This window comes from Ovis aries, chromosome 17 (genome assembly GCF_016772045.2).
Source record: "Ovis aries strain OAR_USU_Benz2616 breed Rambouillet chromosome 17, ARS-UI_Ramb_v3.0, whole genome shotgun sequence".
In the NCBI taxonomy this organism is placed as follows: domain Eukaryota; kingdom Metazoa; phylum Chordata; class Mammalia; order Artiodactyla; family Bovidae; genus Ovis; species Ovis aries.
Genome location: NC_056070.1, coordinates 47,198,069 through 47,211,002, shown reverse-complemented (window position 1 = coordinate 47,211,002; position 12,934 = coordinate 47,198,069). Strand labels below are relative to the sequence as shown.

General features: G+C 41.6%; 1 non-coding gene across 1 annotated transcript; it reads left to right on the top strand.

The window, feature by feature from the left end:
- Window positions 1–391: 391 nt before the first annotated feature.
- LOC114108936 (U6 spliceosomal RNA) lies at window positions 392–495 on the top strand. Its single transcript, XR_003585660.1, has one exon. It is a non-coding gene; the product is annotated as a U6 spliceosomal RNA (small nuclear RNA).
- Window positions 496–12,934: the final 12,439 nt, after the last annotated feature.

Genomic DNA, 12,934 nt, shown 5'->3' with positions numbered 1-12,934 from the left:
GAGTTCCTGGTGGCAGGAAGTATTTGGATGGGACTTCCCTGGTGGTCCAGGGGCTAAGACTCTGCATTCTCAGTGCAGGGGGCCTGTGTCTGATCCCTGGTCAGGGAACTAGATCTCACATGCCACAAGCTAAGAGTTCACATGTTGCAACTAAGCATCCCACACCCGCAAATGGAGATCAACGATCTCGTGTGCTGCAACTAAGACCTGGAACAATAGGATGAATAAACGGATAAAAAGCCTTTTCCCTCTTATGCCTGGAATAAGAGGGGGATCTAGACCACGGAGACACTAAGATACACAGAAAGTGGGGAAAGAGCATATTAGGACTAAATCACGTCAAGCTGTGGGAGCCTGAGTGGTAGTCCTAATAAAAGTATTTGGTTATCACGCTCGCTTTGACAGCACGTATACTAAGCTGGAATGATACAGAGAAGGTTAGCATGGCTCTTGCACAAGGACGATAGGCAAATTCATGAAACATTCCATTAAAAAAAAATGTATTTGGTTATCGTCTCAAGGTCTTTCTGGAAGCATTCATTGGTTCCAGCCCCTCTCAGTATTCATGATCTGAATTCCAGGGAAGGAACTCAAGACATCCCCCAATGCACTTGGAAAGAGCAGGTCGTCTGGGTTAGCAACCCGCTGGACAGCATCCCATGTGACATTGATTATTTCCCAATGGGGAAATCAGGTGTTATTTCCCAAAGTGAATAAACGTTGAACCGCCGCGAATTAAAGATACAGTGCAGTAAGACACCTGCAAAGGAAAAATCCCAGGGCCTGAGAAGGAATGTTCTACAATGAGGTTCTCATCCACAGCCTTTTCCCTCTTATGCCTGGAATAAATTGATGGGGATCTAGACCACGGACACACTAAGATAGACAGGAAGTGGGGAAAGAGCATCTTAGGACTAAACCACGTCAAGCTGTGGGAGCCTGAGTTGTAGTCCTAATACCACTCATAATTATCTCATGTCTTCCTGGGAACCATAGGATGAAGTCTCATCTGGCCTCAGCCTGAAGCCAAATTCAACCCCAATACTGAATTAAAACTTAAACACAGAATTTTGGATAAAGTGGAGATGAATAGCTTTGTTGCTTTGCCAGACAAAGGAGGCCACAGGGGGCTAATGCCCTCACAACTGCCTGCCCCGAAGTGGAAGGGTAATGAGGAATTTTATAGTAATGGTTCAAAGAGGGTGTGGTCAGCTCATGAATATTCTTCTGATTGGTTGGTGATATACCCTGAAATCAGCCTCATCAACCTTCTGGTTCTAACAAGTCTGGGGTCTACCTGCTTGTGAACAGAAGACAGTTAGCTTCTTCTACCTGGGGTGGGTTTCAGTATCTGCAAAACAGTTCAAAGATATTGTTCTGTGTATCCCTTGAGGGGGAACCAGGACCCTGCCCCAAGGCTTTGCTGCTGTTTCTCCTGACTGTTCCTCCTTTGTCTCCACATCCCCTCTTTTCCCTGATTAGCAACTGTGTGAACCTGCCCCTTGGAATTCAGGGAAGGTCCTGGAGGTGGAATGAAGACTATTTTCTGTAATCAAGAAATGAGGGACACAGAAAGGCTTTGTGTCCAGGAGCCCCACAGGGTCCTGCTTGGTTTCAAGCCTTCATGCTGCCCCTCTTCAGAGACACTGGTTCACTGGCTGGTCCTCCTCCATCCCCATCCTCACCCATCACCTCAGCCCACTCCCATCATTGGAGACTCTCCCTTTGACCTCAGGGGAACCAAAGTTTCTCCTTTTAACTGCAGCCTCCTGGACAAGCTTCCTGCTTTATTCAGCACCCATGGCTCCAACTTCTGGAGTTCAAGTCACCCTTTAGGGAGTCATGGTGCATGCCTAAGACCTTAAGCTTGGTGGGAGCAGGAACCTGGGTCTGAGTCCTGACTCTACCACTTACTGACTGTGTGACCCAGAACAAGTTCTTTGACCTCTCTGAGCTCATTTTCCTCTTGTACGAAATGGAGATGATAACAGAACCTTCCTTAAAGGTCTGCATGAGGATTAAATGAGAAACTATAAATTAAATACTTAGCACATAGTGTTCACTAGGGAGCATTAATTGTTAATGATTTATTGTTACTAATATTATCCAGCTAGCCTATATCATACAGCAGTACAATAAAATAATCCACTCTTCTGGGTCATTTTCTTCCCTGGAGGGATTCTAAGATGACTCAGAAAGGACCTGAAGGACTTTGAAGGGAAGTAGGGAACATCCCAGTTGAACCACAAAAGGCTTACAGCTTTTCAAGTTAGCTGTAGACTTGCTACTATATATAAACTATAAATTACAAAAACACACAAAACCCAGTAATGCTTCAACAAAGAAACTAGGATCCTAGACCTGGGAATAAAGAGAAAACCCACGTTGCCCAAGTTGGCAATAGATTCACGTTGACACCAACAAAAATCTCTGAAAAACAAACAGGAACCCCCCACGCAGATTTCTGAACTGCACACAGCAGACTGCAACTGGGAAAGATAATTCATCGTCATAAAAACAAACATCCATTTTTACACTTGCATGGCAATGAGGATGCTCTTATTTGCATAATGATGGTGATTTGCATATGATAAAAATTTGCCTGAGTGAGTCTCAAGCTCGGAATACATTCAAATATGATACCACTGGTACAATTTTCTCAAGGATCCCAATTTAATACTATTTATCTAATGAAAGGAAAAAAATAAATATTGGCTGTAACATCCCATTATGCTCAAGAGTTGGTTTTAAATTACACTTAAGTAAGCAAAGTAAAGACTTATCTATAGGTGAGAACACCTCCGCTCAAAATGGAGACTTTCAGCCACACACATGCAAAATTATCTGTAATAAGCATTTGATGCATATTGACTTAAAAAAAAAAAGCACAACGTGAGAGTTGCAAGTTCAGTTCTATTTGGAGCAAAGTGAGAACTGCAGCCTGGGAGACAGCACCTCAGAGAGCTCGGAGAAGCTGCTCCAAAGAGGCAGGGGGTAAAGCTTAGTACATATATAATTTTGGTGAAGGGGGAATACATGCAGTCAAGCACATATTTTTCCAAAAGTCTTCTACTAGTCTGGTGAACTTTGCTAGTCACAAGGAACAATCATCACCATGAAGGATTTTGGTGCTTAATGACGAGATACAAGAATTGGACTCATAAAATTGGCTGAGAATATCTAACTATCTGAAGACCTGTCCCGCCAGTTTTTCCCTGAGCACCAAGTGCCTCATTTCTGCTCTCTATGCTGAACTCAGCAGCTGCAGCAGCACATGGTTTAATCCTTGTAGAGGCAGATGGCAAGTACCCGCGGCAAGTGCCAAGTTGTAGGTGACATGCATGAACGCAATGCTTGCACTGTAGGTTAGGTGCAAATCAAGAGCAGGAGACGTGTCTTGAAAAGATGGACATCCTCAAGGAAAGGGAAGAGAAGGGAAGGGAAGAAGAGAAAAGATATTCTTAAGGTGTGCAAAAGGTGGATAACTTTCAAACCTGCAGCACACACAAAAACTGAAGTACAGTGAAGTGGTTTCTAGGCTCCATGTCTCAAGAGCGAATGGTATGGGAAACTATCTTCCATCTGGCTCGGTAAAATAGAGAGATGCAGCATGAAACTTTGTGGGTCTGATTGCTCTTGGGAAGTTTCCCATGTGACTCTCTAAAAGATGCTGTTCCTCTCTGCTTCCACCTGCCTCTGAGGGTGCATGGACAGAGCCTTCCTTTAATTTCAGTCTCTAAGAGAGGATCTCTGGGGCAATCAAAACCAAAATAGTATTTGTCTAATGCCCACATGATTACAGCACAAGGCGGGTGACCACACTGTCCCCGCCACTGTCCTTCCCACTCAGATGGGATGTTGCTGATGGGATGTTCTCTGAGCACACCTGGGGAGGGCTGCGGTAGGGGCAAGGGTGAAGAATCCTTTCCATATAATATATGCCATTCACAGCGGTTTTCTTTTAGATTTTGACTGCAACCCAGAATAAGAAATAGATTTGACATTACCTGAAATATACAAATTTGTGCATCCCAGTGAATCACAACTGAAACATAAACTTCATAACTGACACACAATTTCAAAAAAATGATACTTTTCCTACTGTGCTGATGGTGCACAGTTGTGTCCGACTCTTTGCGACCCCATGGCCTCTAACCCACCCAGGTGCCCCTGAGCATGGGATTTCCCAGGCAAGAATACTGGAGAGGGTTGCCATTTTCTTCTCCAGAGGATCTTCCCAACCCAGGGATTGAACCTGCCTCTCCTGCGTCGCAGGCAGATTCTATACTGCTGAGCCATCAGAGAAGTCCACCTTTGTTTATGTGAAGCATCTCCTTATTTTCTATCCTATCCTGTCCCGTGTCAATTTACATTAAACCCTGGTATGGGATGGCCTCTCATTTCTTTTTAAATGATGACCGCATCTCTCTACATTAATTTCAACACTGACAAGTGAACTAAAACAACATTGATTGAGATTCTAAAAAATGGGGGGAGGCGAAAATCTTGGGATTTATATGTTACAGACAAACCCATACACCCTGTTCCAAGCGTTGCAAGTTCATTTCTGCTGTCTACTCATCTTCCCTCTTCTCTGCCTTTAACAGAGAGAAGTCAGGTCTTTGGACCTCTTATCTGTGAGTTATTAAATGACTCTGCAAAGTCTTACAGGAAAACTAAGCTTTACACTTAGAGAAATGAGATGGTGGCTAATAAAGTTTATTGAAAAATGAACAAAGAGCTTCTTAACCAGAACTGTGGTACAAGCATAAGAACTCGCCTGTGAATCTGGGAACTAATTTGAGCTTTTATCTTTAAAGGAAGGTGCATTTTGAGCTGATAAGTGAGAAATGTCATCAACTATACTTTAAATATCTATATGTAAAAAACAAACCTATCAATCTAACCATCTGAAACTGCTTACAGCCATTATTCCAGTGGGGTCAAATTTGTAAGAAGTGTGATGCTATTCCTTACCTCTCTACCCACGGCAGACATCAATAGTAGATCACGCTGGAACTTCCCTAGTGGTCCAGTGGTCAAGAATCCACCTTATGCAGGCTTGATCCCAAATGCCACAGAGCAAGTAAGCCCACACTCCAGAGCCCCTGTGCCACAACTAGAGTCTATGCATTGCAACAAAAGATCTGCATGAGGCACTGAAGATTCTGTGTGCTGCAACTAAGACCCGATGCAGTCAAATAAATATATAAATAAATAAAATATTTTTAAAATAGTGGATCAGACCACTGTTTGCCTGTGAACCCAGATTAGACTTCAGAATCCCTCTCTCTGGAAGCCCCTACCTGTCAATTTTAGTTGGCAAGGTTGATGAAATGTACATGAACCTCAAGTCGACACAAGACAGGTGTGAGGGCTTTCAAGTAAAGATCTAGATGGGTGACAGGTCCTTCTGTAAGCGAATATTTCACTTTTCATCCAGGACAGTCTGGTCTTGATTAATCATGGCTAATGTCTGAAGTGTCTTTTTTTATTCTTTATGAAGAAAAGAGAAAAAGGTTGGTTTACTGTAAAAGTTCTGGGTGGCAAGGAAAAGAACTTCCTCAAACATTACTGTCAGTTGTTCAAAGTTATCTTTAAAATTCCTTGCAGTTTTGGTCTTTAATAATTAAATAACAAATAATAAATCAAAAGCAGTTGATGATTTTAGTTTTACCAAGTCCTAGCACCAGAAAAAATACTGCTTAATAAAGAAAGAAGATGTTTATTTCTCTGTATGGCTTCAACAAGTATGTATTAAGCATCTACTAGGATAAGTAGATTAACTGGTTTATAGTCAGCTTCCTAATGATGGAATAAAGTAGCTAAAACTTCTATAAAATAATAGATTTATAGATTTTTATAAGAGTATTTGGAGAATGTATAACAAAATGCGCTCAAAGATGAGAAATCAAGACTTCCCTGGTGGTCCAGTGGCTAAGACTCTGCACTCCCAATACACTGGGCTCAGGTTAGCTCTCTCATCAGGAAACTAGATCCCACATGCTGCAACTAAATATTCTGCATGCTGCAACAAAGATAGACGATTCCACATGCTGCATCTAAGACCGGTGCAGGCAAACAAAGAAATATTTTAAAAAAGAGAGAGAGAGAAACCACCAAGGCAGAAAACGCAGCTGCACTCTGTGCAGTGTCTGTTGACATTTGTATCCCCTGGGGAAGGGAACTGAATTTGCCCTGAGATGTCCATTCACAGAGTCAACTAGACGCTGCTTTGATTTAATTTAAGTAAGACCTACGATACTGATCAGCCAAGTGAGCTGTTCAGAGTCTCCCCAGGGGGATTTTTCCCCTAGCGACATCCATTAAGATGTTCTATCCATCTTAACCATTGACACACCTAGAAATAATATTTAACTACATATCTGGTCATCCTGCACCCTGGTCGAGCTTTATATGTATCCATACATTTAATATATTTAAATATCATGTAGAAAATTGTCACATATACAGAATACATATCATATAGAATATATCATATGCATAAGACATATGATATATATGTAATTGGAAAATTGGGTCTGACATATATACACTGCCGTTTGTAAGAGAGATAGCTGGGGGAAGCTGCTGTACAGCACAAGGAGCTCAGCTCAGCACTCAGTGATGACCCGGGTGGAGGGACGGAGGGAAGAGAGGAAGGTTCAAAAGGAAGGGGATAGACGTATGCATATAGCTGACTCATTTCATTGTATCACAGAAACTAACACGGCATTGTAAAGCAATGATACTCTAATAAAAAAAATTTTTTTTAAATTAATGCAATGCGATATCTTGAATGGGATCTGGGAACAAAAATAGGACAATAGTGGGAAAATAGTGAGATTCAAATGAAACTGAAAGTATAGTTAAGGGCTGAACCAATGTTAATTTCTTAGTTTTGATAATTTTATTATATTTATCCAAGATATTAACATTAGCAGAAGCTGGGTAAAGGGTATATGAAAAAAATCCCTGTACTTCCCTTGCAACTTTCCTGTACATTTACTGTATTATCTCCAAATAAAAAGTTAACAACAAAATAAGAATATATGTATCATCTTTAAAATACATATATGTATAGAATATATCATACACAGAATATATAAGTAGAATACATGTATCCTATATAGAATATATGCATCATATATAGAATATATCTATCATATCTGGAATATATGTATCATGTAGACTATACCATAGAAAATGTATACAGAAAATATATATCATATATAGAATATATGAAGAAAATTTACCATGTATAAGGAATAAGGTGGCATTGTGGTAAAGAATCCACCTGCCAGTGCAGGAGACACAAGAGACATGGGTTCAATCCCTGGGTCAGGAAGATCCCCTGGAGTAAGAAATGGCAACCCACTCCAGTATTCTTGCCTGGAAAATTCATGGACAGAGGAGCCTGGCGGACTATAGTCCAAGGGGTCACAAAGAGTCAGACGTGACAGCAATATGCACCATGCATTGCATATCATATATAGAATACATGTCATATGTATGATACATATCATATACGAGCATATATATAGAGAGAGAGAGTATATATATGTGTGTGTATATATATACTCTTTGGAGAATCCTAACTATACACCTCCCCTGCCCAAAAGGTCTCAGTGGCTTTCATCTCATGCAGCATAAAATCCACATTCCTTGCAGTGGTTTACATGGCCCTGCATAATCCCACCCCATCATCTTGATGTCTTCACCTCCCCCAGTCTGCACTCTCTCTGAGGCATCCAAACTGGCCTCCCTGCATTCTGTCCCCCTCTTTGAAACTCTTTTTCCTCAAACTCTTTCTCACCTTCTCTAAATTTTTTTGGTCAAATAACACTCTCTGTAAAATATCCCCAGAACCTAAGCCCAGCACCCCACCATGACAGGGGTGTACAACAGTGCTGTACCCCTGAAACTAGCACAACATTGTGAGTCAATTATACTCCAGTAAAAATTTAAAAATGATTGTAGGTCTACCAGGCAGTTGCCACTCTTGTGTCTTTTGAAGCCATCCTGGCAGCCTTTGAGTCACACACCCGTTTCCTCCCAGTGTTTGCAAGTCCGTCATCTCCAAGTCCTCCTTCATATAAACAGCTGCCTCTTTCTTTAACCCTTTGCTACAATAAATGTACTTGGAGCTAACAAATTATTTATCATGCTATTTCCTTAACATCTCAGTAAGAAAGATTGTCATATAATTTTATTCTAGCCAGAGAAACAAAGTTTAAGAGGGGAGTATGAAAAACATCCTTGTCTCTCCCCCAAAGATTCACTGACCCTGTCTTGCAGGACCTTGCAAGTCCACTAACAGGACACCGCACCCTCCCGAGATGTACACATCCGGAGTTCAGTCGTCAGGCGGGATGACTTCCGTGTTTATTAGTATAAAAGAGAGCAATCAGCTGAAACCCTGGCACCATCTGGAGGAAAATCGATGTCTCTATATTTAGACCAGCTGGGAGCCCATTCAACCAAACCAAATGCACATGTCTATGCAAGTACGTGTCAACAGCACATTCGACAGACACCTCACATCTCACTTCTGCTGTTTATCAACCTGGGAAAACAAGGGCTCCACCCAGACTCAGGGCAGTCCCCTTGTTTATAAGGAATGAAGAGAGCAACCAATAAAAATAAGAAGAGATGTGGATGCAAACAGCATCCAGCAGACATCACTGGAAAACACAGCTTTCATATCCTACCCTGAGCTCTGTATAAAAGGAATCCAGCGGCCAGCTCCTGCTTCATAAACAAAGGACATTATGCTGTCCTTTGGACCTCATTGTCCTTATTCAGACTTGAGTCATTAGAGCTCCGTGTCAGTTCCATGGATGCTTAACTGAATCCCTGGTACTCAGGAGATGTTTATTAATTTCATCACTTATTTAGTGCAACCGACATTAATTGTCAGCTGTGAGCAAGGTGGCTGGATTAAGTGTCTGTAGTGGACAATTGTATTTTTTTAGCTTTATTGAGATATGAATGACAAATGAAAATTGTATACATTTAGGATATACAATATGATATTCTGGTCTACATCGTGACATGATTACCATAATCAAGCCACTTAACAACTTATGGACCAGAGACCTACTAATAAGAGTTTTGTTACCTGAATGTTATTGACTGGGGACGTTCCAATATTCAGTTACAGACCAAATTGCCAGCCACAGGTGTTAGTTTCTGCAAAAATCCCCTGGTCAATAACGTGTTAATGTATTGATAGGAATGGCAACCCATTCCAGAATTCTTGCCTGGAGAATCCCATGGACAGTGGAAGCTGGCATGCCACAGTCCATGGGGTCACAAAGAATCAGACCTGACTGAGTAACTGAGCATGGATGCATGCATCAGTAATTTCACAATTACCCTTTTATTGTGCTGAGAACACTTGAGATCTCTCAGGGGGATTTATTAGGCTTTGGAGTTGCAGTCAACAGGAAGTCTGGCTAACTGAAGCAGAAAAGAGACTGAGAAAATCCTGGATAATTCATAGGAGCTCTATGTGCTTCCCAGGTGGTGCTAGTGGTAAAGAACCCACCTGCCAATGCAAGAGACACTAGAGACATGGGTTCGATTCCTGGGTTGGAAAGATCCCCTGGAGGAGGGCATGGCAACCCATTCCAGTAATCTTGCCTGGAGAATCCCATGGACAGAGAAGCCTGGTGGGTTAGAGTTCATGGGGTCTCAAAGAGTCGGACATGACTGAGGTGACTTAGCAGCAGCTGTGTGTAAAAACCATACAGAGAGCAATGCCACCCCAGGTGGTGTTGAGGATGAGGTGGGAGAAGACACATGTGTCCCAACTGCTGTGAAGATGTTGTTCTGCCTGTGTGGCTGGTGTGGCATCTCTGATCCACAGAGAAATGGAAATATGCCCATTTTAAATCTCTCTTCCTGGAGCAACACAGTGTGTCTTTGAGAGTGCTAACCTCACGCTCTGGCATTCCTTCCAGCTATGGCACCAGCCAGCTCTTGGCTTACCTCTCTTTTCTGAAATGATGGGCACACATGCATTTCCTGACCTCCCCTGCCTCTAGCTATGGCCATGTGTCTGAATACCAGCTAAGGAAATATGGGGAAGTGGCACACCCAATCCCAGGCATGCCCCAGAAACACTGCTATGCCTGATCATCTTTCTCTGCCTCCATGCACTGGCTCATAAAGAAGATCTCGAGGAGGACAGAGCCAGAGGACGCAAAGGACTTGGGTCTTGTCTTCCAGAGAAAAGACTGTATACCAACTCCTACTGGATTGTGATGTGAAGGAAAAAGAGACTTAGTGTTAAGACACTAAGATTCTATGATGTAGTTTATCTGTTTGACCAGCCATATTATTTCTCTTAATTAATACAGGGACATTATGGGAAGTAACCCATTCCATATTCCAAAAAGGTTCATAAGTTTTTGTTCTTTTATTTTTCCACTCTACAGATTACCAATGACTTGTATGTATTTTCCTGAGTTTTTCTGTTTTCTGAATCTTTATAAAGGAAATGTTCTCAAATATGGGAAAAGTCTAATAAGTTTGGTTATGAAGAATTTACAAAAACATTCATTCAGCTACTACATTCCTGCTGTCATATTACTCTGTAATGGAAAACTAAATAATAACCTTTATTAAAACTTTAAAAAGGGACAAAAAGAGACCCTCTTCCTCCCACCAGAAGTAATAATATTGGGACACAAGTTACTTGAGACATTAGGAAATCCATCAAGATTTCAGCAAGAAAACATTAAACTAATGTGATGTTGAGATATGGATGAGATCAAAGATGCTATGATTTTTATTAAATATATATATATATATCCATAAAATATTATTGATATCTATTAAAATAACTGAGCCATTTCTGTAACATCCAATGTGAATTGATGGCTTTGCTAGACCAATATAAAAAGAGGATCCTCAATAATCATTGCACACCTGGGTATTCTGTATTTATTATTTATTTAATCTTCACAGTGCCACTTAGTTAACCCCAAATCCGTTTACAAATTCCCTTTCTTCTGCTGCTTTCAACAAGAATGGAAAGCCAAATATCCCAAGGGAGGCCTTATAATACTGTACTGGTCAATAACACATAAAGAGAAGTTTAGAGGATAGGATAGGGTAAGGTAGAGGCAAATCTGATAAACCTTGGTGTTTTTTTTTTTAAATTAAAAAGCAACATATCTGGAAGAAAGGGAAAGGAAAGGAACCCCAGAGCTACCACCATCCCCAAATAATTCTTGCCTTGACCCCTGATATGATGGCAGGAGCTCCAGCAGCCATACTATGATCATGAGGTAAAGATTAGGGGAATTGTAGACATACTCTTTGGACATGAGTAAGCCACCGAACTGATACATCAGGACTTCTTTTTGTGAGAAAAAGAACTCCCTACTTGTGAAAATTACTAACAATTCACGTGTTTCTAATTAATATATCTTATCTCCATATTGTAGATGAGGAATTTGAGACACAGGGAGATTGCGTGACTTTCCCAAGCTGCTGCTGCTGCTGCTAAGTTGCTTCAGTCGTGTCCAACTCTGTGAGACCCCATAGATGGCAGCCCACCAGGCTCCGCTGTCCCTGGGATTCTCCAGGCAAGAACACTGGAGTGGGTTGCCATTTCCTTCTCCAATGCATGAAAGTGAAGTCGCTCAGTCACTCAGTCGTGTTCCAAGCTAGTGAGCCACTAAGCCAACATCAGATCCTGGTCTGTCTGAATTCAGAGTCTGTATAATTAGTTGCAATCCTACAGAATAGAAAGAGCAGAACAGGCAGTCAAGAATATGAGTATTTGTTCAGTTTTATTTAGGAGCGAATTATGTTAACTTACCTGAAAAAAAATTGATCACTAAAAACACTTTCTATAATGAAGCAGGAGAAATTCATCAGGTGTTTTTTCATAGCTTTGATGAAATATCCTTCAGGATAATCTCTTCCCACTAGTCTCTGTATCCATGTATACCAGACCTCTTTGCTAATGAATTAACCTGGAAAGTGGCATTGTGTGGGCCTCAAGAAAGTTCTAGAATGTCACAGAGGAGCTTTCTGCTGTCTTTGGAGCTTGGGTGTGAGGGCTCATGCACGTGTCCATAGCCAGGTCCCCTCTGGATAGCTGATTTTTATCAAAGCTGAGAAGCAGAACTTGGTGAAGGACCTCTCTCCACTCAAAAGCAAAGCCATGAGTCCTCAGTGCTGCTGAGCATGGCTGAAATGAGGGCAAGAGACAATTACTAGAGCAGCGCCCTTCTAGAACATTCTGTCATGTGAAACTCAGGCTGTAGACACAGAGCCAGTCTTTTACACTCTCCTTGAGTGGAATACATGATCCAATATGTATTTCATAACGATGGAGTGATGTGGTGGTTTCAGGAGAGGCACAGTAACCTTGAAAATGTTAAAGCAGTTAGCTGGCTTCTCTTACATCCTTTCTTGCCAAAAAAGCTGAAATTCTTAAAGGCACCAGGGATTGCTTTGCTTCAGCCCAGATTTCAGAGACAAGGGTAAAAGCTGTTGTGTGTGGTTATTTAGTGACAAGAGAAGATCTCCTTGTAATTCCTGTATCTACACTCCTACGACAGGGCTCACTGGTGTCCTTAAATTACTCAGGACCATTTTCTGCAAGATGGGAAATATACAGGCTCGTGACTCTGATGAAGGAGTGGGTGAGTAACAGCAGGAAGGCCATGAACGTCAGGAAAATGAGAAATGGGATTTGAAAGACAGTTGGATCCTTTCTTCCACGTCTCATCCTTCTCTATGCAAATCAGTTTATTCTCTCTCTCCAGGGAGCTGAATTCTCTGTCCAGCGGGAAATGCGGCTGCCAACAATTCCCAGGTTTTATGGATAATGGTTCTACTGACCTCAGAGAGACAGCAGTGGGCAGTGACTTGAATCAAAATCTTAGTTTCCTGTCCAGGAATTGAACCTGGG